This window comes from Eurosta solidaginis, chromosome 4 (genome assembly GCF_040869045.1).
Source record: "Eurosta solidaginis isolate ZX-2024a chromosome 4, ASM4086904v1, whole genome shotgun sequence".
Lineage (NCBI taxonomy): Eukaryota > Metazoa > Arthropoda > Insecta > Diptera > Tephritidae > Eurosta > Eurosta solidaginis.
In genome coordinates, this window is record NC_090322.1 from 181787714 (window position 1) to 181813273 (window position 25560).

The window sequence follows — 25560 nt, forward strand, 5'->3', positions numbered from 1 at the left end:
TTTCCTGCAGCGAAAATGGGCGATAGTCACGCAAAGCACCAGCTTCGCACTACAGGTATAATGACTACCTCTGAACTGGTGCTAATCTCATTCCAAAAACCCTGTGGAAATAGTACCGTCTCGTAATGCCATAATTCTGTGCTAGAACAAAACTAGTTCTACTCGATGCAGGGTTCTTTTATGTATTGTACACTAAGTATAATATATAATGAACGGTATTATTGCCTATAATGGTGAATAAATTATAAGAGTAACACATGTTAAGGATTCCAAAACTTGTACTGGAGCTACTTTGATACAGATATGAGTATTAATTATCTTTTTTTTTTAAATTAAGTGTGGGATTATATGCGTTTAAACAGAATGTGAACTATGTAAGTAGGAAATTTAATGTATGCAACCTTAACATGGTTAAAGAGCGTGTGAACAAGGCTAAGGTTTTTGAAAATGTGTACATATTTGATAAAGAAAGCTTGTTTGTATTTTGAAATAAAGCACCAAACTAAGTCGGAAAACGCCAAACTTGTGCTAACTTAAATTCACAGTTTTGCTTAATTCTAGAGCAGGAAAAATCCTATAAATACTTTTTGTTGCTATTTTAATGCTCCGGCACTAGGACTTGTTCGTCTGAAAAATTTTCCTCACAAATGAAGAAGTAAAGATCGCGAGCTTCTCAACATTCAATTAAGTAGCTCGAATTGGCATTAATAATTTGAATAGCTATCGATTTCTTCTCGAAATTCTCTCTTGTAATCGAAAGGAAATCACAAGCTCTAGTAAGATAGCTTGAGTCTTAGCCTGACAAGCGCAGGACACGAGCACAAAACGTGCTCGATTGTTTCCTCCTCCAACCCGCACTTCCTCCATCTGCTATCACTGACCAAGCCTAATTTAAAGGCGTGTGACGCTAGAAGGCAATGTCCAGTTAGATACTCGTCATGAGTCTACAGGCCTTTCTTTTAAATGATAGTAGTGACTTTGTTAGTTTAAGGTTTGTAAGACTTAAACGTGATCTTCGACACTTTACAGGCCGCACATGGCTCGACGCCTTTCCCGTTTGACAGATCATGTGCAACAGTCGCCTTCTCTTAATTTAGTCCAATCTGATTGGGACGTTTACGGTGCAAGCTTCGCCCTTTTTAGCTTTTAGCTAAATGGTACAAACAATAATTTTTTTGTTTTTTCGTTTCTCAGATTAATTTCGATCTTTCTCTGTCTCTTCCTCTTTCTTACTTTCATATTCAAATTCGTCTGCTATTTGCTGTTGCCATGCTTCTTCTATTCCTGTTCTTAATACTTTCCTCTCTCTCAAGCTTCCTTTTTCTCACCATTTTTCTCCCCTTTTTCCTTACCCCTCCTCAATTTTTATCGGATAATTGTCGTATGCATGTAAGGCTTTGAGAAAGATACGGAATTCATTTTACCAAGATTTTCAGCATCGGAACAAACAAACGCCCAATTTTTTTTGTTAGCGAAGACTTGAAAAAATTCTATAGTTCATTGTCAAAGATAAAACGATGAAACTTGCTGAGTGAGTTTACTTTATAACACGAAATTTGAAAAGCAGTTAAAAGGTCTAAGAGAAGTTGGTTAGAACATTTGGGGTATTCACGTCACCTCATTATCAACTTATCTGCTTAAAAAGGAGGGATGACATAAGGTCAACATCCATAACATCAATTTACATTTGAACTCCTCAAATGGTCACAAAAAGTCAATTGAAATTATGACCACATAAAATGGTCAAAACGTCAAATTTCAAATGCTTACAATGTCGATGATATTGACATTATGACCATGCTTGTTTTCCAAAATAGTAAAAAAACCAGCAACAATGTCAGATTCGCACCTCCAAGTATTTAAATGTTAACAACTGTCGAATTACAGTTACGTTTTATTTATTTCGCTATATTTTGTTTGATCGAATGAGCAAAAAAATTTTTTGTTTTTTCAATTTTTCAGATACGGCGCTCCTTTGCCTATATTTGGCCGCATTCTAGTGAACGATCGTTGATGAGAAGAACTTATTCAACAAATTTTCGTAATTGTGGATTCATTAAAGTGCAAAATCGGATTAAAAACTAAGCCGGTAAGTATTCGTCTGAAATAAGAAAACGTATTCAAATACACCAATTCTGCAAGTCCATAAAAGGAAATAAAGAAGAGTCATAACGTCAATTAACCGTATGGCCATTTGAAGTGGGCATAAGGCCAATTGATCTTATGAACATTTGAAGTGGCCATAACGTCGATTGACCTTATGGGCGTTAACCTTATGTCATCCCACCGCTTAAAAATTCTTTGTCTCCAGTATATTTTGGTTTTGTGAGCATGGTGCTGAATTCATTTTTGGATATACATACATATAAAATGAGAGTTTTAAAAATGGCATATCTACTACTTTTGGGCTTATTACTCTCTGTTTATTAAGAAGCCAAAATTTCGTTCGACTTTCGTAAAACTTTGTATTTGGACTTTATCCAATGAAATCAAGCTTCAAACTTTCAGATCTCGCACTTTTGTTTTTTTCCGCCCACCAGCAGAATGGCTGTGTCAGGCATTATTTTTTTTTACATATCTCATAATTCTCTTTTCCACAATAAGAGGGTCTGTGACGAATTTAAGAAATATCGGAGGCCGTTAATGACTTTTAAACACAGCTTTCAAGAGAATGTTTCACTGTACGACTCAAGTCCCCGGACATATCTCGGGTCAGATACAAAAAAACCCCACTTCGCTGCGAACATCCCTACTGCGCATACAATTTGAAAATGTCTTTAAAAAATCACTCATACGCCAATCATGTATCTTACCCAAAACGATGTCATTTAAGACATAATTCCCAAGAATAGACGAAAGTACAAAAAAATAATATATAACACTGAAGCCCCATATTAACTGTCTGGTTATATATGCACATGTAGAAGATATGTAATTATATACTTATACACACATTTCTTATTGCATTAGCAAGCTCAGCAGCTTTGTATGTATGTACTTCCAACAGTCCATTATGCATTTGAGTGGGCGGGCGCACATTGCTGTAAGTAGTTGAGGCGTACAAATCCTTAATAGGCTTTCCGTATTCATACACAAGTAAGACTTCTTTACACGCAACAAACACACTTAAACTACTATGGTTTCGTGTAAATGCAATGGAGGGAATTTTGGCATAAAAAAGTGTAAAAAATCAAAATATATTAACATTAAATAAATGTTTGTTTGATTAAATAACATAAATCGAAAATTTGTTAATTGAATAGTTTTTAATTGAATAGCATTTGTATGTCTTTGCTCTATATTGGGGTACTCATAGATCTTTGAAGTTCGTAAGTTAATAAAGCACTACACCCAAACAGTCATAGTGAGATTTCATATTCAAATTCATTATCCTTTATATCCACTTGATTAATGCATTATTGTATGTTGATTGATCTATCGATCACACAAAGCTTAAATGATTTCGCTTACTTAATTATTTCAAATTTTGATCATATTTTGTATATTTTCAAAATTTTTTTTCTTCGAAATTCAAAATCAATTGCACAAGTTGCCGGCACCTTAACCGTCGCGTCCAAGTTGGCGTATAATAAAAGAATATTTAACTGACTAAAGCACTGTCCATGTTGGTATTCTTCTTTTATACCTCATCAATGATGGTCTATTGGCCGTTAAAAAGCAGCCCTCTAAATGATAACCGCAATGAGCTGGCATGAGTGAAAAGTTAAAAGCAAAGCTGTGCTTGTACAGGTGCAAGGTGGTGCGATATTGAGACCAAAGGTGCACCCTCACATACCAATACATTATTGAAAAAGTGCTCCTCCACTTTTATGCATGTGACTTTGTACATATGCGTGCCTCTTGCTACCCTCTTAGTAGACGTTGCTGTGTCGCTTGTTTTAAAAAATTGGTTGCATACGTAATTTATTATATACCCAATTGTACTTAGCATAATAAAAAATAAATCTAAGACGCGATAAACTCCGAAGAGATTTAAGGCCGACCTTCTCTTTCAATTTGCGTCTTGCTGCTTTTAATTTTGCTACAAATCTTTGGAACGGAACCATCTGCAACGTAGATGAGTTTTTATGGCAGAAATACACCCGGAGTGTCTACTAAATCACTGCTAAGGGGCGACCCCGCTTGAAACACTTTTTTCTGATTTAAAGCATTTTTTTTTTTCTAAATTTTCGATATTGCTTTACCCGGCGCTTGAACCCAGGACCTTCGTTGTGGTACGAGGAGACAATACTGCAGCCGCCAACACTTGACATAAATGATAAATGTATAAAAATAATCTCCTCTTAGTTCCGGGACTAGCTCTGAATAACTTCTGAACTATATTTGAATCATTTTGAGATTGTTTCAAACACCATTTAAGAACTATGTTCTAAACATTCCGCCACTATTTCGGGACAATATTGGTATAATTTCACGTGTGCGCCATCGCCGAATAATTTCGGGATTGTTTTCGATATCATATCGCTTTGGGACAATTTTGGATAATTTTTGGATTTTTTTCAGGATAACTTCAATTTTTCCGGTATTGTTTAATTGCCACACCAGGATTATTTCGGGACTACTTCCGGGACCGTTTCGCTATTGTATTCGGAACTGTATCGGGATTGTTTTTAGAATTATTTTGGGGCTGCTTCCAGAAAATACTATTTGTAATGTTTTTTTTTCGGGATAACTTCGGAACAATTTCGAAATTGCTATAAGAATAATTTTAAATTATAGTAAATTTCATTTCGGTATTGCTATTGTGGATGATTTTGGACCTATTTCGGGGCCATTTTGTAACTATTATGAGATCATTTCGGGACTCATTCTAGATTATATCGGAAAGGCTTGATGTATGTATGATATTGAGATTGTTTCAAGGCTATTTAGGATAACTTCGGGATTGTTTTAGAATTAATTTTGTGACAATTTCGGCACAATTTCAAAATTGTAAGTCCTTGAATGAGAAGAGATAGACCCAACAATAGTTATGCCAAATTGATCAGGATGAGGATCTGAATTGATTTAGCAGATATCTTTAGGTGTAGAATTAGACATTTGTCGAAACCGGCCGGATGGGACCACTATAACATATATCCCCCTTGCAACCGATTATTAAGAAAAGAGGTTTTTTGCAATATCTTCATCATATCTCAATTTGTCAAATAGAAACTTCAAATTTCATCAAATGCTTTCATGGTCATAGCTATCTTATGCAGACCATTAGAAACGTAAAACTTTGGGTCCTCACACAAAGTACCGGTTTATTTTTTATTTTATATTTATCTAAAAAGTCGCTTAAGTATGTTCATCTATTCACTATATTATGAATGGGATAAGATTATTGTTCCGTTCCATTCATGAAAAGTATGAAGTCTCGTCCTTACTTCTTTCGTTATAGTTTCATGACTACTTCTGATAATATCAATAATAACTTATGGTAGTTTCGGGATCATTTTGGTGCTATTACAAGATAATTTAGTTCCTGTTTTGGGACTATTTTGGGATCATTTAGAGATATTTAATTCTTCAAACAGCACAACGTACTGAACGGAATCGACATAAATATATTAATAATATAAATATAGTTAAACAAAACTGCAAAACACGAAAATATGGTGCCGTTTTAGTATCTACAATCCACTTAGATATATGATGTTGATAGCATCGTAGCACAGAGGTTCGTGTGTCCTATTAAGCCAACTCGTTTTGTAGCGAGTCATTAACCCACTAGCCTACAAAGTTACAAACAAGCATACATACAAGTGAAGCTAATATATAGGAGTTAAAAAAATATAAGCTAGTATTGTGAGTTTTCCCCGATAAGTTTTACGGCATATACCTCAACATATTTTTAAATCATAAACGGAAAGGACCGCCGACCATAAAAATAAATTACTTTTCAGATTATTGCTTTGGCAGATTCGGAAAAAAATAGTATTTTAGTACAGCTTAAGCAGATACAGCCTATTGGTTTGGTACTTATAATAGTAATAATTCTTAAATGCTACACCCAACTGCAAGAAGTGGTATCTCTAAAATAATTGAGACCACTTTTTTCAATAAAAGCTGAGACCTCTGTCCAGAAAATAATATATACAGATGGTATGACCCACATCTGGGTATATAATATGAAGTTGGGCTCGATTTTGTTCCCTTGTATCTCTTATTAGCGTACTTGTACGTCCTCTCACTAAGCTACTCACTACTACTTTAAATAGTTCTTGGTGAACTGATATTTGTATTTGTGTTTGTGTTGATTTTAAAATAACTAAAGCTGCTTTAACAAAAGAAACAAATCGCCGAAGAAGCACACACAAAAACCAATGTGAATGAAATTGTGTAATAACTTAGGATATATTATATAGTGAAAACTTAAAAAAAGGCTGCTAACTCCGTGGAAGAAAATTTGTTTTTTTCTGTAGAAGGCAGAAACTTACTTTGAGGTCATACCTAGGCTATATCAGGGGGCCAATTCACGTTCTGTGAAGTGATAAAATGAAAACATACAAATGAAAAAGTTCAAAAAAGAGATTTGCAAGGTATAATCGAAACAGCTGTTGCCTTGTCCGTCCTGATGTTACGTGTTTTAAAATTTTCCCAAATTATTAAAGAAAAAGTCCAAATATTATGTTTTTCTAAGAGGAACTGAAAAGGAAGAAAGAAACCTTTGATAACATTACGAAATTGCCTGATGATGATTACGTGGCGGTTTTCGAAATGGTACCATCGCAATGTGTCAGTAAGTGTTTCTTCCTTTCTTTTCAGTTTCTCATAGAAAAACATAATAATTGAATATTCAATTATTATAAGCCGGTGTTAAGCACATGAATTCTTAGATAATAAGTACAAATTGAACACACGATTAAACAAACACACATAAATATGTAAAACTGAGCCCGAGTTTACAAAGCTTCTCCTTCGCAACGAAAAAGAAACTTTACAAAAACAAGCCTACATAACACGCAAATTAATATAGAGACAGAATTTCTCAATTGTGTTGTTAGTGAAGAAATGAGATAAACTGAATTAGCAAGGAAACAGATACAAGCAGGATAGCCCAGTGGTTAAGGCAACTGAAGTTTCACCGTGTGATTCGCGGTTCGAATATCGATGAAACCTTTGATAACATTACGAAATTGCCTGATGATGATTACGTGGCGGTTTTCGAAATGGTACCGTCGCAATATGCCAGTAAATGTTTCTTTCTTTATTTTCAGTTTCTCTTAGAAAAACATAATAATTGAATATTCAAGTATTATAAGACGGTGTTAAGCTCATGAATTCTTTAATGAAAAAGCTAATATTATGGAAAATCTAAAAATTTACCACGGTGGAGGTTGGAAAGATGATTCGAAGTCTCTCGACTTCCTCGAAAGATTGCTTGTCGGCTGCAGGGGTGTAAACATATATACCTAGAATTTAAACTGATTGCCATTTGCCATTTTTGTGTGTTTAACAAAGTTACTCCTATCATTAAAAAGGGAGGACTGTACACACAAAACGGGTATTTCGACTTGTCACTGCTTCTGCCGTCACATGCACTTAAATTAAGCGTGATTAAGTGATTGCGGATGCTTGGTCGTTGAACACGCTTCTGGTAACACTACGGACTAAGTCTATGTGAGGATCTCACGGCAAGATTGGAAGGTTTTTTTTGAACTTAAAAAATAAAAGTAAAAAAAAGGTTTCGTAGATTGTGAAGTTATTTCTAGATCTAAATAAAAATAAAGGAACTGTTTTTATACCTTTCATGAACATGAAATGATATATTAACTTTGGTCCGATGTTTGTAACGTTGAGAAATATAGAAGATAGGCTCACCATTAAGTATACCGAATTGATCAGGGCGACGAACTGAGTTGATATAGCCATGTCCGTCTCTCCGTCCGTCCGTCTCTCCGTCCGTCCGTCTCTCCGCCCGTCTGTTTGAACGCAAACTAGTCCCTCAGATTTTGAGATATCTCAATGAAATTTGGCACAAGGATGTATTTTTGTATTATATTAGACATTTGTCGGATCCGGTAGGATCGGACCACTATAACATATATCTCCCATACAACCGATCATTCATATAAGACGATTTTGGTCATTCCTGCCGCAATTTAGAAAGTATAAACGTGAAACTCGGTGATATATATTCTAATATACCATAGAAGATATCCTGAAAAAATCACTTCGATCGGAGCTGTATATATTTATATCCCATACAACCGATCGTTCAGATAAGGGGGTTTTTTGCCATATTTTATACTTATTTTAAAATCGTTTAGGTATGTTCACTATATATTTCTTATCTTATATAGCGCATTATTGGAGATTACGAATGGGATAAGATTATTGTTCAGCCCCATTCATGAAAGGTGTGAAGTCTTCGGCACAGCCGAAGGCAGTCCCGTCCTTACTTGTTTTTTTTTTTTTAAATTATTTTTTATACTTTTACTTTTTTTATTTTTAAAAGGTGAATGTTTCATTCTAACTCTCGAATTCACAAAAATAAGAAAGATTCACTATAAAACATTTTAAAATTACATTTCGATACATGTGTAGCGAAGAAGTAAGCCTTCTAATACGCAAACCCTTTAGAATATTTGATAATATAATACATAGGAACATACATACATCAGCGAACATAAAAATAGCATTGGCAATTTTTATAAAATTTTGTCAATGAATTTCTTCTTTCTTTCGAAAGAAAAAATTTGTATGAAGTTCGTACTAAAACTATACAAACCATTATCAAAAAGATTCAAAAATTGGAAAAAATTTTACAAAAATTCCGAACTTTTTTTTGAGTTCTCTAAATTTTTTTTGAGCGAGCAGTATTTTAAGCAAAAAATTTCTATGGACCAATCTCAAAATGGTTTTCGATAAAATTCGTATGAAAATTTGGAACGTTTTTTTTTTGATTCTCTGAATTTTAGTTTAGCGAAGTAAAAGTTATAGGTTTTTCAAAATTCGTTGATTTTTGACAATTTCTTTCCGATGTGTTTCAGATTTTCTTAAAAAAGAAAATTTACATTTTGTATGAAGGAAAATCTTAAAAACCCTACAGAATTTGGTTACAAAATTGCATATAAAAATAAACACAATTAAGAAAACACCAAATAAAAAGTTCTGAAATTTCAAAAAAATTTCTCCATTTTTCCAATTTTTTCGAAAACGTTCTTGAGTTTGGTTTTCATTGTTTCAGTACAGAAGAATTTAATTGGCGACATTTTATAAATATTTTCAGTGCTATTTTTATGTTCTCTGCTGTTAAGAACATGCAACAACAAATACAAATGAAAATCTATAAAATTCAAAAAGAAACCACACGCTCAACATAAGATGACATACATACATGCTCTTTTTTATGTAAAACCTCTTCCGTTCGCCTTCAACTGAGTTCTATGACAATTATCGAGGGTATTTAAAATCGGTCGCAAGAAGAAGCCATGCCAAATTGTGGCGTGCATTGTGACACGATCGCACTTCTATTGCTAGCGAATATGAGCGGCGATTAAATTAGAGGAATTCGTGCCTAATTCGTTTGCAATGACACATTTCAAGCGGAAGCGGACAATATGTACAGCTGATTGCTTAGCGTATACTTAATGCCGATTGAATAAGATGTATGATGCGAAGAAAAAAATTTTGAGAAATATATAAAAGGAAAAACATGAAAAAAGTACAAGTATGGCTTTATTTATTTATAAAATTATACTAAGCACTAAGAGCGGCTAAAAAGTGTTTTTTAATTAACAAAAACAAAGTGGCAGCAGTGGAAAAGGCAGCAAAAATAGATAATTTTTTTAGAGGTAACGAACACAGTGCCTTTGTACATATGTATTTGCAAGCGTATTCCAGTTGTTGTTGGTAATATAAAAAAATATCAATAAATGCAAGGCGCGATAACCTCCGAAAAGATTTTAGGCAGAGCTTTACTTCGAGGTTGCTACTTTTAATTTCTCCTAAAAATTGGCGGTATGGAACCTCTTCATCATTTTGCACACGATAAGTTTGTCAAACGATTTCCGAATGTGACCCCATTTCGAAAACCTTTTTTTTTTTGAACAAATTTATGTTTAATGTTACTTCATTCAGGATACGAATACGAGTATGGTAATTGAATTCACGGGCGACCGTCATGATGTTGGTAGCGTGCTGCGCTTACTATAACGTAGATCCTGGGTTCAATTCTCGGTAAAAAAAACATCAAAATATTAGAATAGAGTTTTTCCAAGCAAACTCGCCCCTCAGCAGTGATTTGGTCAACACTCCGAGTATGTTTCTGCCATGAACGGCTTCTCAGTGAAAACTCAGCCGGTCGGAGTTGGCGTAAAACCTGTTGGTCTCGTCCTGCCAATTTGTAGGAAAAACTAAAAGGAGCATTCCGCAAATTAGAAAAGAAGCACGGCCTAAATTCTCTTCAGAGGTATATCGCGTCTTGAATAAATTTTTTGTTTTTCAAGCTGAGCAAAGTAGCCTCAGTAAGGATTTACATCACTTTAACATTTTTGGGAAGTAAAGAGCTTGAGGGCAAAATGTTAATGAACCTATAGAAAGCCCTTATAGGATTTCGTTGTCCTTAACAACGGAAATTTGTACCGAATATTGTAACCACTTATCTGTACGTTTCTTACGTATGTGGTAACACTGTAAAACACGAAAAAGTTTTAACAGAAAATAAAATAAAACCAGTAAGAAAGTCTAAGTTCGGGTGAAACCGAATGTTACATACCCAGCTGTGCACTTGAAACGCTGTTGTCCTTTGCTTTGTGTGATTAATAGTATTATTAGGCTGCGTAATAATACTGTGACGAATATTAGCATCACTACGCTGCTACTAAATAAATGCACAACAACAATAAAGAAGCCACTCTTATGTAGAAGGTGACAAAGAAATATCTCAGACACACAAATATGTAGTCATCAGCCGAAGTAGTTACTCACACATACACACGGATATGGCTATGGAAGAGGCGTGGACTACAGCTATACATGTATATAGCTGGCAACTAACCAAGCATGAGCTACAACTGTTCGCGAAATTACTAGACCTTGGGAGAAGTGGGTGAACGAGGAAACCGAGAGTATAAAAGCAACGCAAGCTGAGTAATAATTAATCAGTTTTGATTTAAGCACGCTATTCATTGTGAAGTATAATTGTGAAGTACTACTCCCAAAGTAATCTAAATAAAGACCAGTTTGCAATACTGAACAAAGGAGTGATTTATTCAACAGTTTAGCGATTCGAACGTTAGCAGAAGGTTCGCTAAAATCGTTACAATACATATATGGTTCTATTCTGAACTCGTTTTCGTTAAAAAGAAGCAAAAACCATACAAAGTCTACCACTAATGTCCTTAACGGATTTTGATTTACGGCTTGTTAAACTTCCAAATTATCTTCTTCTAAAAGTCTAAAATTTTTTGGAATTTATGTTTTGTGTAATAAAACCAAACCACCTACCAAATTTCATTAGCTTAGCGGTATTCGTCTTGAATTATCTCATTTTTTTCATTTTTCTAAATTTCCGATATCGGAAAAGTGAGCGTGGTTATCGTCCGATTTCGCTCGTTTTCAATACTAAACTATTCTGGGTCTAGACAAGCTTCGTGTTAACGTACGGACGGACGGGCATAGCTTAATAAAAATTTTTTTCGATACTGATAATTTTGATATATCTCGATTCATTTATACCTCTACAATCAACCGGTATCCAATCAGAATTATAAATACCCTGTGTACAAGTACAGCTTGGTATAAAAATTAATTCAAAAGAGAGCTAATATTGTTTGCAAAATCTTGTAAACTAGGATTAATACATAATCTGTGCTATTTTCTTTCCATATTCGTCACGGCACGGCAATTTAATGTAGTAATAAAACATTTCCACCTCTTTTCATGGTAGCCATATTTTTCGGAAGTTTTTAAATACCGGTAATAAATGTGTTATTATCAGCCTAGAATATAGTGTTTAGTGTAAGTTTTCTCAGCTCAGGCTGGTTCATTTTATCCTTTCCAATGCTTTTTGTGACTGAACAAAAAAATTATAAGGGGGCGATGGCACTCCAAAACGCCCTCTACCTATTGAATTGGAAATTTAAGTCAGCATATGTCAATGCTATTTTGTAGGCATATATTCTCATATAAATATGTGTTCTTTTGTGTATGTTACGCTGTGTTTGTTACCAAGCCGTTGGTAACACACTGCGACGTAAAATCAGTCGAGGCGAATGAAGCCAATTGAAATTCGACCCAAAATATGCAACTGCTTACATACAAGAGGGGGGGTTTCACACGCACACTAACACACATATGTATATTTAGAAATGTTTTTAAGTGATGCACCTGTATCCAAATTGCATAAATATCATTGTATGTATGTGTATTAGGGTGGCCCGCTAAAAACGTTGTCGATAACAGTTTTTGATAACATTTTTGGGTCGGACAGGGTATACATGAAAATTTTATAATCAAATGAAAAATTTTTTTAGTAGGTTAGGAAAAAAATCTTAAATATCAAAGTCGAAAAAAGTCAAAAAAATTTAATTTCACAGGCTCGAAAATTATTTTTTTGGGTATGCGTAGTGGAACTTTTTTTCCTGAGCCCAAATCCTATCCAAAAATCGATGGCGCGATATCGGTTAATAAATCGACCCAGTCTAATGTGTATATTAGACTGATACAAAAAATGAATATTTTTACAGGCTCGGAATGATAAATTTTCCAAAAACCGAGAAATAATTCTTTCTCAGTTCATTAAAAAATCTAAAAAAAACGTAACACATAACATCACAATTTCAATAGGAATAAAATAAGACTACACGGTTAACAAAAACAAAAAAGAGATAGTTTCAAGTTCCCACGACTTAACAATTTATGTTTTAATGTTACGAAAGTTTCGATTTTGGCCGTTTTGTGCTCTTGCCCTGCGCTTGCCAGACTAAGACTCCACCTATTAGAAGTGACACAGCTGTCAGATCTAGAAGTAGGAAGTGGCATAGGTCCTAGACAGCTTCAAAAGAACAGTGTTATTTTATAACATAGGTCTTGTATTTTAATCGGGTTTTTCATTTTGGTCCTTCTTCTTCTGCGTACACTATGAATCCATTCAGTCTATGTGGGGTCCCCACGGACCGGCCAGTTTAACCTAACCTAACCTCCTGCTCTCAATATCTGTTTCGGTTCAATTTTCCGTTAAGTTCTCCTTCCGGTTGCAGTTTTGGTCCATTTTATGGTCCGGGTTGTGCTCTAACTTCTGCTCCGGCCCCGGTTCTTTACATACTTCGATCAAGTTTTGACCACTGTTTTGCGCCAGCAGTTTTAGTTCCGATTTTGTTCAGTTTCAATTTCGCGTTAAGTTCCAATTTCAGCCCAGCGCCTGCATATTTTTAACAGGATTCACCCCGCGTAGGTGAGTTTGACAATTGGGCTGCGGAAGCTATGAATTGCGCTTATCAACGCTTTGAATTCCAATATTTTGATGGTCGTTTCCAGGCATACCTGCAGCGGGTATATTCTAAGCCGCCAAACCCGCTGGGGGTTTCTGATTTGGTTCATGTTCACTTGTTGGTGTCTGACTGAGTCATGTAGTTATATACAAGGACTTACTTGGTTTGATTACGCCATACCATGAGCAAAGAACAAACAAATTTTTATTGTTTTTTGTTTTGTTTTTGTTAGTCAGTCTAATGTACATACATCCTTATCAACGTCAGCAATAATTTCTAAGTATAACTTGCTTGCTGTATTGGTCACGTAGTGAAACGTCGCGTCCCTCAAAACTGACCAAAATCAAACATGGTAACAAATAAGTATGTGTGTATGAGCTTATGTAATGATAATGTCACTGAGTACGCCTACTAAGTACGTCTACTTACACTTCTACATACGCAAATATGGGTATACTCGTACATATATGCATTGCTAACGTTGAAGTGTGCAGAAAAAGAAATTAAATAACACTTGCATTTTAACACTGCGCTCATTACAAAATATACAAAAGCAATCACTTGTATGGCATCGAATCGTTTTAACTTCTATTTCCATCAAGAACATACATATTTACTCACGAATATTTTAACTAATTACACTGTGCTACACTGATTTTGCACTTTAATAACGACCTAGTGTCCGTTGTAGGTCTTGATGAGTAGATCAAGATGCCGTGTTTCAAAATTTTCTAACACCCCGAAATTTTTTGCTTAACAGTTTTGGAAAACTGAAAGATAGGGCTTCAAAAATATATATATTTGTCTATACTTTTTATAGCAAATTTTTGAGATTTTTTAAAAGTTATCTAAAATTTTCTCGTTTTTTTTTAATTTTTCAAAGCTTGACGGCTTTTTAATGTATAATTTCTTTAATGAAAATTTTTTTCTTAAAGAGATTGAGAGAATATTCTATCTCGAGTAAAAAAAGTACTGGTTGATCAAATTCGGTTGTGAATTGTTTAAATAACAGGACGTTTTGTGAAAAAGAAAATTCTGCTCTCATTGTACAATCGATATCGCGTCGGGTCAGGATTAATTGTATGATTTCGGTATATGGCTGCCATCGCATTGAGCATTCTTATTGTTTCTTTTCTTCCACCAATTATTTTTTGTTATAACATAATTCCAATTATTGACTTTAATTATTTAAACAATTTCGATATTTTTTATTTATCTAAATCATCTCTCTAGTAATTTTATTTCGCTCCTACGTTGGAGAGAAAAAATAAAGAAATAAATAGTTGCAAATATATTTACATAAAATTTTGTTTTATTTTATGTACTTAATACAAAAAAAACTTCCAATTTCGATAGCTGTTAAAAATGTTTGCTAGATCTTCTACGTTTATAAGCCACATCGTCAGTATCGCGTTTTAGAGACCAGCACTAATTTGCCAGCATTCTGATCTGACTTTTTCCGAAAAAGCGTTTTTCGATCTCTAATAGTTCCTGATGGAACCGTTTTCCCTGTTCGTCACTGATTTGTCCAAGATTTTCAGGGAAGAAATCCAAATGTGAATGCAGAAAATGGACCTTGATTGACATTGTGCACCCCATCTGCCCATAAGTCTCTATAAACTCATTCACTATTTCTACGTAGTTGGCGATTTTGTTATTCCCCAAAAAATTGTTGCATAGAGAAATAAAACTCGCCCATGCTCTTTGCTCTACGTTATTAAATTTTTTGAAAAATTCCGTATCAGAAAAAATGTTTCGTATTTGTGGCCCAACAAAAATACCTGTAAAGTTGACAATAATGATAAAGTGAATGTGATGAAAATATTTCTTTTCAAGTGTATATATTTTCCATTTTGTGAGTGCGCTGGTATAGGTTCTTACCAAACATTTTACCTATACACGCGATTAAAGAAAGATGTGAAAGCTTCTGTGAGAGCTGCATTGGTTTTTAATTGTACACCATGTTGCGTATCAACGAATAACCCGCAGACGTAACAAAACTTATTACGCTTATCACACATTGTTATAAAAGTACCTTGTAGCAACACGTACAACCACTGACTGATTTGATTCCACCAAAATGACAGTATCCTAAGTTTCGTCTTGTCATTTATCTTACAGAGGCAAAGAGGCAAATGTCTCGGAGAGCAATTAAAGCACTGTGTATATCATTTCCACAAACAAGAAAACCCGTGGTCATATCAATTTTTCCTAACACATGATTTGATGATAAAAGTAAATAATTTTGTTTATCTTTGTTTTATAATTAAATCATAAAAAAAGGTTAAACGAAGCATAGAGAATGCTCAAAACAATGGCGACGATATACTGAAATCATACATTCAATCCTGACATGGCGCGATATCGATTCTACGATGAGAGCAGATTTTTCTTGTTCACAAAAAGTGTAGTCATTTCAACAATTCTCAACCGAATTTGATGAACCAGTACTTTTTTACTCGAGATAAGAAGTGTAGGCAAATATATATATTTTTGAAGCCCTATCTTTGATGGAAAAATGACGGAGTAACGAATTTTTGAATGCGCGAGGTACAAGAAAAACAGTTTTTCAACAATAACTTGAAAATTTCGGGGTGTTGGAAAATTTTGAAACACGGTATCTTGATCTACTCATCAAGACCTACGACGAACACTAGGTCGCTACAAAACTGCTTGAGATATTTTTTTTTGTAGTACTGTGTTATTACATGCATATGTATGTATGTGTGTACAGTAGTAGTGGTGTAGAGAGTTTTGATTTTACAGTTTCTATTTTTTTGTCTATTTCCAAAGTGGAAATACGCTCCGTAGGCTGTTAAATAGAGACACCCCCAAGGAAGTGTTCTCTCTCCTTTGGGTGGTGATCGTTAACCGACTCAGTACTACATCTCATAGAGGTGGAGGGCCATAACATGATTGCGTACGTGGACGGTATTTATGTTAACTATTATGATGAGAAAATACCCTCAAACTCTGTAATCTAACAATATGGATCTGGGCAAGAAGCTTGGAACTCGGCGTCAACACGGAAAAACTGGATTGTTCCTCTTCACAAGAAGGTATAAACCGCAGAATCTTATACCACCTAAGGTTTACCGCGAAAGTCTGGCTTTCACCAATAAGCTCAAATATCTGGGAGTCATTATGGATGGCAAACTACTGTAGATTGACAATATAGCAGATCGAATAAAGAAAGCAACAACTGCAAAATAATAAAAAGTTCAGAGAAGTTTGAAGCTCTCCATTAGCCGCACTTTTAACACCATTCCGGCTTAGACACACAACACTATCCTGCAACGACCACCACTGAATTTCTTAGCGAAGGAAATATTCGTTATCGTGGCCTTGAAAATGAGAGACACTGGAAGTTAAAAGAATGAATGAAGTGGTCATGCTAGTATCGTGAGCATCGAAGCCCCAGTTTCACTCCCAGCAAGATTTCCACTAGGATCACACAGTGCGCATTCCCACATGACTTTTTCTGCCCCACATCTCTCAGTGAAAACTCATCTGCATTGCAGATGCCGTTTGGAGTCGGTCGCCAATTTGTAGGAAAAATTAAAAAAGGATCAAGACGTAAATTGAAAGAGAAGCTTGACTTATATCACTTCGGAATTATATCGCGCCTTGAATTTTTTTTATTTGTAGCTAGAGTAGTTACAGCAGAGCGATGCCCACCATGACATATTCTTAATAAGAGCCTGGAACAGGAACCCAAATGCATTCGGCATTAAATTAAGGCGACCGGCACTTTTCCAACTCTGAATTCTACTTCCCCCTTTGGTATTATGTGAAAATACTTCAATCTACATTCAGGTTCTCATAGTCTTCAGATCCTTTTTTGGAAGGAGCAGTTTCACGATTTGATGAACGAAATCTTCCTCTCTGCAATTTGTATCTAAATTATAGCCGAAACACCTCAAATTTTAGGAGAACTCGGTACATAATCCTCGGAGTTACACAACGCGAGCAAATTTTTTTTATTTAGGCGTATATGCAGTACTTTAGAGGTCTGTCGACTGTGTATAAAAACTGGGCGTGGCTTCAACCGATTTCGCCCTTTTTCACAGAAATAAATTATCGTTCCAGAATCTAAGCCCCTACAAAATTTCACAAGGATTGTTAAATGTTTGTTCGACTTATGGCGTTAAAAGTATCCTAGACAAATTAAATGAAAAAGGGCGGAGCCACACCTATTTTGAAATTTTCTTTTATTTTTGAATTTTTTTGTACCATATCATTACTGGAGTTGAATATTGACATAATTTACTTATATACTATAAAGATATTAAATATTTTGTTAAAATTTGACTTAAAAAAAATTTTGTTTAGAAGTGGGCGTGGTCGTTCTCCGATTTTGCTAAGTTTTATTAAGCATACATATAGTAATAGGAGCAACGTTCCTGCCAAATTTCATCATGATATCTTCAACGACTGCCAAATTACAGCTTGCAAAAGTTTTAAAGTACCTTCTTTTAAAAGTGGGCGGTGCCACGCCCATTGTCCAAAATTTTACTAATTTTCTATTCTGAGTCATATCAACTCACCTACCAAGTTTCATCGCTTTATCCGTCTTTGGTAATGAATTATCGCACTTTTTCGGTTTTTCGAAATTTTCGATATCGAAAAAGTGGGCGTGGTTATAGTCCGATATTAAATAGCGATCTGAGATGAGTGCTCAGGAAATTTCATCAAGGTACCTCAAAATTTACTCAAGTTATCGTGTTAACGGACGGACGGGCGGACGGACGGACATGGCTCAATCAAATTTTTTTTCGATCCTGATGATTTTGATATATGGAATTCTATATCTATCTCGATTCCTTTATACCTGTACAACCAACCGTTATCCAATCAAAGTTAATATACTCTGTGAGCTCTGCTCAACTGAGTATAATAAAGTTAAGGGTAAAGTCTATATCTATCTCGATTCCTTTATACCTGTACTACCAACCGTTATCCAATCAAAGTTAATATACTCTGTGAGCTCTGCTCAACTGATTATAATAAAGTTAAAGGTAAAGTTAAAGTTAAAATTAAAGTTAAAGTTAAAAATAAAGTTAAAGTTAAAAATAAAGTTAAAGTTAAAAATAAAGTTAAAGTTAAAGTTAAATTCAAATATTTAAACAATTTTTAAGCTATTTTCTTATCGGTCACCACGCTTAGAAAGTGTAACTTGAATTAATATCAAAGACAAAACTTGAATTAATATCAAAAAAACAAAATGTTGCATAAATATTATAATTGCATAAGTTGATAATATGCAATACCGCGAGTCCCCGAGTGCCACATGTCTTTTTTTCAAAAACTGCTATCGCCAACGTTTTTAGCGGACATTTTTGGGTCGGACAGGGTATACATATGCAATTTTTTTTATTAGGTCATGAAAAGAACCTTAAAAATCAAAGTCGAAAAAAGTTAAAAAATGAAATTTGAAATGAAATTATGAAGTACTTATGACACTATTCTTTCGGGTAGATATTGTATTGGCCGAAAATTGGCTTGCCTGCATTTCTTAATTGGTCCTTCCTACCATCCTTATCACTATTCCAGTGGTGACTAAATGCTGCAACACTGGATAAAAATTAAAATATAGTTTCATATGTAAAAACTGGTGGAAGTGGAGTTGTTGACTGTATGATAGACAATGGTGTTCACAACTTGCATTTATTGACTCCATAATGCACTGAGGATATATTGATATTGTTGTTGTTGTAACCGCACAAGCACTCTCCACAGGTTGAGTCAAGTGCTGAGGATGTGGGCAGGTCTTTGCTGGATATCTATCTGCTACTAGACCGGCTGCTTCGGGAACGATTTTTTCGCATTTTTAGGTGTGTGCATTTCAGTCGCCTGTTACAACAGCCATGGCTACCGCGAGAATGTTCTAAGTCTCTCCTATGCTGTTCTTGCTTAGTTCGCATAACATTTTGCACACTTTTTCGCATATTGCCCAAAATGCGGCCTTTATTTTTGCACATTAAAACTTCAGTGCGGTAGGCGAGTACGCCATCTCCACCCCATGGCGGCCGCCCATTCCCTTTTTATTTTATAATTTAATGCTTATTTTCTACAATTACTGACTTTTTTACTAATTATCAAATTGAAAGTGAGTTTGTTTGTGTTTTTTGTGTGATAACTAAGTAGTTATGGTAACGAACGTGTAATATATTTTGATTTGATCTTTCGTAATCATTTGATTAAAATGTATGCCAAAAAGTAGGACACTAGAACACGAGACGTGCGTAGGCAGGCGATGCAGACACAAATTTAAAAAGGCAATGGAACCAGGGAAAATCAGCCATAAACAAAAAATTAAGAAAGAAAAGCACGTCAAACCAAAAAAAAATGAAAAAAGCTTCGCAACGATGACGAATTTCAACAACAACAATATTAAGAGCAGAGAGCAGGAAGAGCATTCACGCAAGACACCATTAAAGCCACCAAAGTAAAAAGAGAGCGGAAAAGCTTCGTTTATATTCCTGGTGTTTGTATATGCTAAAGAAGGCACCCTGTAGGAAAAATGCTCGCAGTCCGAAACAACACACTCGAGAGTGGTTGGAAAATTTGGTTTAAAATATGATAAATCACTGAGCAATCACCCCACTTGCCATTAGTTAAGTGTGCCTGTTAGTAAGAGGCGACTAAAATCCACATGCCCTGGAGGATGTAAATGCTCATATCAAATCTTTTCTTCTTGATGTTACCGGATCAATATCCGGCATCCACACAATTAATACTCCTCTCTTGTTGAAAGAAGAAGAAGGACGCTTGTTTCTGTTGTCTACCGCGGCAAAAGTTTAGGGCACTATGTTGCGTGGCTGGCTTAAGGACTTGTCCATGGAATGTCAAAACCCTTTAGAAGAAACTGTCGATGCCCAATTCAAATAACAAGGCAATAGGACAATGTTCCCTTGCCACATCTGCCATAACCCCCAAAATAAGTTAATAATAGAATATAAACTGTTGTTTCTGAAGTGCAAAAAAAAAAGACTTCGCGGACAAGTTATGTCGTTTACGGCTGTGAACGTGACAATCGTATATGCCTACGCGGCAAAAGATTCGCCGACTGGTGTGGATAAGGACGTCTTTTATGATAAACTAGAAGAAACTCCTACAATGAGATCAAAATCATGCCAGTCAAATAAAATGAAGCCAAATTGATCACGACGTTAACAACGACAAGCTTGGGAACCTTAAACGTGCCTACTCTAGTGCGCATTAGAAAATAAACAGTTTGCCGTCGAGAAAGTGCTCATGTGCCAAATAGATGTTGAGATCTCTATTCCGCTCTCACATCTGACGATGCAACCAAGCAAATTTCTCACTGACCACGCACCACCCAGACGACATTATAGCTTTCCAGCGCTATCTCGAAAAAGAAAGACGGTGCCCTACAGGACTACGCTACGTACGAACTCAGCACCGCACCGTGTACAATTATCGTGAAGGGAGTAAGGCTTAGAAACAAAACTTCTCACGAGAGAGAAACGTGAGGCAGAACTGCTTGATGGCTTGGAGGTTTAGATGCTGTCTGAAACAAATAACGTCCGAAAATTCTATCAGAAGATACTATGGATGACAGAAAATTTCTAGAGAAACCACTTACACATATACTTTAGTTGTTGAGGGATTACTTTTCCTCAGTGTTAGATAGTGAGGGATATGAAGGTCCTGAAACCCCAATCCCTCGCTTATCATGAACGGTGTCGAAAGAATATAGACGAGCCTTTGGAAAATAGGTCCTTATAATACTTGTGATTTGAACTACTGTCGTTTTACTATCTTCCGAAGAAAAAAATACTGATGTCATGATGATAATAAAAGATGTTCTACCTTTCAAACTAGCTCCGTTTCCAACAGGGTATTATATACTCGTATGTTTGCATTTGAAAAAGTCGTAATTTCATGCTCTACTCACTGGGTAAAGTTTAAGGCATCCCAAACACGTAAAGGAAATGAGAAGAGCTATAAATAGCTACAAAAATAAAGTTAGACATGCAACAACTATAAGGAGAGGCAAAGCCGAGAAATCGAGTACTCAAATAGCCAATCAAATCAATCCGCCAAATTTTGCCCAAAAGTAGGCTTGTATTTAGATTTTAACTGATGAAGAAATAGCGACAACAACAATTTGGCAGGGAGTGAAAAACGCGATGCTGTTCGTACAACAAATACAAAAAGCAAAGGCTGAAAAAAAACTTTTAGTGACGTCAACAGGGTAAATGGCCTCCGAATAGAGAAAATGGAAACGTGTAGAAAGGAAAAAATAAATAAAATGGCATCCATTGATGGTTGAAAGACTATGCAGGGAAAAGGAAAAGAAGGGACTAAGTAAGATAATAAAAAATAAGCGCAAGAATTCAAGGCTTTCAAAAAAAAAAAAAAAAAAAAGAATACGCGGACAGCAAATAGCTGAGATCAACGTGACTGGGTGAGCAAAAGATTGAAATTAATATCAATTTCTTGTGACAGTTTTAAATAGAGTACTTAGGTTAGGTTGAGCAATAAGGGCGTCAAATAGACTGAAGTTTTCCAGAGTGTTACCACGGCTTATGTTTTAGAATAACCCCATCTCTTGGCTAATACTAGAAGTTTTCTAGGACCTAGCTTAATAATTACTTCGAGATCTGCCCCCTAGTAGCTGGAGCCTTGAACTTGCGAGCACAGGACATGAACACAGAACGTGCTCAAGCGTTTCTTCCTGCAGCTCGCACTTCCTGCATCTGCTGTTACTGACGAAGCCTAGCTTTTAAACATGTGACGGAAGAAGGCAGTTTCCAGTTAGTATGCCCATCGTGAGCATAAAGTCTTGTCTTTTTAAAGATGTGAGTCTAACGTATGAGGATTTGCATCCTAGCTTCCTCTTGCATGCATACAATGCCACTGAAGCTTTCTTCGCTCTCTTTTCCACATGTAGTTTCCACAACAACTTACTGTCTAGTATAACTCTTAGATACTTTGTTCTTTTTTTTTTTTTTGTTTTTGTTTTTGGTTACCCCTCCAAGTTTAGGCTTAGTCAATTAACGGCCTTAAATTTCCTAGTAAAGAAAGACTTCAGATACCCAGACATGTACATCCCGAAAGCCTGATCCATCAGAGAGCTGATGGTTGGTAGAATTCTGCCGTTATTGCTGACTGAAATATCATCTGCATACGCCATGAATTTGACTGGCCCTCTGTCGTACTGCCTAAGTAATTGGTTGATGACCAGCTTCCACAGCATATTTTTAGTTACAGCATATCTAGTTAGCACGTAAGTATGTATATTTGAGATATTAAGTAACAGGAAGGAGAGCCAAGTCTGGTGCCATCTTTCGCGTTCATTTCGTCAATAAACCTTCTTGGTCCAAAAGAAATATTTCCTAAAAAACGAGAAGCCTCTTCTAATAATGACAACATCCATGTCTCCTCTACATATGTATATGAGGACAGGGATGTTATTCTCTTCGCCGGTTGGATTTGCTGCTTTAATGTATTTTTTCCAAAAACATTTTAATAAAATCACGCGAGAGGAGTCATCTTGTCTCAAACCTACCTTGGTTTTGAATGACTCGAATACCAAGATCTGATCGTTAATAAATTTACCAGGTCTGAACTGTCAGAAAAGTCCAAGGAGGAAAAGCTTCTTCAATATGGAATACAGTTTCAACGATCAAATATTACATTGTGTCAGCCTCCTAAGGATATATTTCGTCCTATCCCGATTCGAATCATGGCTCCTAGCAAAAGCTGATAAGATGATTCTTGAAATGTACATGACAAAAGTGTTCCAAAATATTTATGGCGTTTAACATTGTCATTTGCAACTATAAACAAATTTTAAGTGTCATGCTTCAATATAGAAACCCTCCCTATGTAATTCTCTGGTAGACATATGGCATTTTAAGACTTGAATTCGAGAAATCGGCTTAGTAAATTGGCTGTTTTGCACGAAAGAAATATAGGGCCTCGCATTTAATATAAAAATAAAGATTAAGCTTTTGGAATAACAGCCAGATAAAGAGTTAAATCAGGTTCGTGACCTTTCAGAAGAAACCATTAAAATTATTTGCAAAAATTCGCCCATATATCCTCCGGTATACGTAAAGTTCTATGAATATTCGATACTTGCGGGGTAACTTTTTGAAGGGAATCTAAATCTACGTATTTCAGCTCATAAAGCATACTGCGAAACCATCACCCATATTGGCCTTAAACCTTGAAAATTCATGTTGGGTGCAATCGATTCATACGTTACAAGCTTCAAAGTAGTATATCAAGGTCCGAGTTAGTTCTCCTCTTCGTAACATACGACGCTTTTGTGGACAGATTTGCACACTACCTTAGAGCAGCGTTTCAAAATCCCAAGCTACTTACAATTTGTTATCAGAAACTATTTTCAAACTACATGATGATACATTAATAGTATGAAACACAGACGACGTTCCGCAGTCATTACAACCTGCAGGAAGCTCGATCTGCTCATGATCATCTTACAATACAAAACAAAGAATTAACATAACTATATTTTTTTCCTGCATAAAAGAAGCTGAGTCATATAAAGACCATGACGATAAACAAAAGCACACAAATAAAAATGGTCACGTACTCTAAACAGCTGTCAGCGCATGCATAAATTTACTAAAGTTGTTTGTAAATAAAAACAAGTAAGGAAGGCTAAGTTCGGGTGTAACCGAACATGACATACTCATACTGAGAGCTGTGGAGACAAAGTAAGGGAAATCACCATGTTGTAAAAGGAACCTAGGGTAACCCTGGAATGTGTTTGTATGACGTGTGTATCAAATGGAAGGTATTAAATAGTATTTTAAGAGGAAGTGGGCCATAGATATATAGATGGACGCCATTTAGGGATATCGCCATAAAGGTGGACCAGGCCTGACTCGAGAATTTGTTTGTACGATATGGGTATCAAATGAAATGTGTTAATGATAATTTTAAAAGGGAGTGGGCCTAAGTTCTATAGCTGGACGTCTTTTCGAGATAATAATAATAATAATAATAATACCCAACGGATTAAACCCTCCAAAGCCCGCCCGACCGGCGCGAGGGGCGCATCCGCATGACGCACGGATTTGTTATTGCCGAGTTGTTGATAGGCGGAGGTTTGTTAAGCGTCGAGATCTAAAACTGCTCAGCTACAGAATAAAAATCATCAGCTGAGTACTATACATAACAGTTAGAAATTACATAGAAATTATACATATATATACTACATTGTTAAATAAGTGAACATTTTTAATTTATTTGATTTTTTTTTTTTTTTTTTTTTTTTGTTAAGAGTTAAGATAGGATAAGACAGTTTTCTTTATGGTAAAAAGTGAATCCGTTATATCAAATGAATTAGAATGAGTGTTAAAATCATGACACAAACACCGAAAAGATTCATTTAATTCGAAATTAGTTCTACACTGCCTCAAAAGAAGAGGTTTGTAATGTCTTGACACCCGTGATGGGACGTTGAAATTTACTTCGTTCAAAAGAATTGGACTAGAAATCAGTCCATTCAGGAGTTTAGCCATAAATATAACGCCTAGCATTTCTCTACGACTTGCAAGAGTTGGAAGATTGATAAGCTTTAACCGACTAGTATAAGGTGGAAGATTATACGCAGAGTCCCACTGAAAATTCCTTAAAGAGAAAAGTAGAAATTGCTTTTGTATTGATTCAAGTCTATCTGCATGAACTCGATATTGTGGATTCCAGACTATTGATCCGTATTCTAGTATCGGTCTAACTAAGGTGATGAAAAGGGCTTTAGTTACATAAGGGTCACTAAATTCTTTGGACCACCGTTTCACGTATGAAAGAACACCTCTAGCCTTATTGACAGTAGCATTAATATGAAGGTTGAAACTAAGTTTAGCATCTATCGTGACTCCCAAGTCCTTAAAATAGTTTACTGATAGAAGACAAAAATTATTAATTACGTAAGAGGCTGCTGGCAAAGATCTTCGAGATAGGCACATGAATTTGCATTTATTGAGGTTCAGCGGCATTGAATTTACGTTGCACCAAGCAACTAGGCAGTTTAAATCCCCTTGAAGCAAGGGACGTTCTTCGATAGACGCATAAGACCTAAAAAGTTTTACATCATCAGCATACATTAAGATTT

General features: G+C 35.5%; 1 protein-coding gene across 2 annotated transcripts in view; it reads left to right on the plus strand.

The window, feature by feature from the left end:
- Window positions 1-25560, plus strand: part of LOC137250742 (uncharacterized) — a 239011-nt gene that overhangs the window by 185458 nt on the left and 27993 nt on the right. The window contains exon 3 of one of the 2 annotated variants that reach the window (XM_067784085.1): window positions 1963-2089. The exons of the other annotated variant lie outside the window; for it this stretch is intronic. The gene's annotated coding sequence lies outside the window, so the exon portion shown is untranslated. The remainder of the gene's footprint in view (window positions 1-1962; window positions 2090-25560) is intronic. 2 annotated transcript variants of the gene reach the window in all.